Genomic DNA, 1398 nt, shown 5'->3' on the forward strand with positions numbered 1-1398 from the left:
CTACACCATTTGCCAGATCCCAAATCAGAACTTAAAATAATCTGGAAATAAGGACATCATACTCGGATACCTCGTAACCAACACAGAATCTCATGATGCTTTGCCCAAACCGCCGATCCCACTCTCGCACCACTAGAATCTCAGAGAATGCCATCCCCCACTTTGAAATACAGAGGCATCGTCAATGGCTCCGAACATGCTGACGAAGACTCGACGTTTTCCCTCTACTAGTCACTACCCGTACGAAACTACTCATAGCAACCTTGAAATTGATCGACAAAACAACTGCTTCCCTTCCAGGGGTATAGATCACAGTTTATACCTTCACTTGCAAGTCACAGCTATTGCATCCGCAATCCAGCGATCCGATCGCACTAGAACTCGACATATGCTAATTTTGAAAATCACATGTCATAATGAATTTTTCCCAATCCACGACCACCTGTCGTGGACCCATTCATCCTTTCTTAAACACAAACTCTTACATCTTCCCGTCTAGTACCTCGGATTCCCATAACCATTCCTCTAACTGCACATGAATGGATCACTGATCCCCTAACTGGAGAACCAGTTCTCCCCAACTTAGGGTTCAAACAATCATTAATTTGCAAAACTGCGGTCTACTCAGTAGATTGTCTCACCAGTCACGTCACACTTGACTCTTAGACGTATTCTAAAATCATGCCAGGTCCTTCCCAAAGGACACCAAACAATCTCAAATATCCCGCTTCTGACAAAATCCTGGAATCCTCCACACATGACTGCATCTAGCCACCTTGAAGACTCGGACTAACCACTACAAGAAAAAGACCCTTTTACGACGCGCAAACCACGACACTCGTTGATTTATGTTACGCAAAGGAGAGTGACATTAAAAAAACGTCATCTCTTCAAAAAATTTAAGGATAGAAGACACGCATTATTGTGTGCCCTTAAATTAGTGTTTAAAAAAAACACGGAGGGCACCTATAATAAAATGCGCGTCGTCTAAAGATGTCGCTTTATATTTTTTAATGGAACGCGCGTTCCATAGTTGGGGAAAGGGGGAAATGAAATTCTAAAAAAATTAAAAACCCCGCCTTCCTTTTTTTCTCCTTTCCCTCTTGCCTAAATTATGAACACTCCTTCCTTACTACCACCTACTTCTTCCCCCACTTACTTCTACCCACTAGAACCAGCATATCTCCTATTCGATGTTGAAATTGTTAGAAAATGCCCTAATTATATTCTCAAGTCTCAATATTAGGAATGTGAATCTTGATTCTCGTTTGTTTCAGATTCCCCACAAATAAATCGAAAAACACATAGATGAAGAACCGTAACTTTGCTCCATTAGCTTCCCGATTGCATCTCGTCATCACCTTTGGAACTTCTGCTTTAGAGACCCAGGTAATCAAT

Source organism: Lactuca serriola, chromosome 8 (assembly GCF_051521515.1).
Source record: "Lactuca serriola cultivar US96UC23 chromosome 8, Lser_US96UC23_V15, whole genome shotgun sequence".
Taxonomy (NCBI): domain Eukaryota; kingdom Viridiplantae; phylum Streptophyta; class Magnoliopsida; order Asterales; family Asteraceae; genus Lactuca; species Lactuca serriola.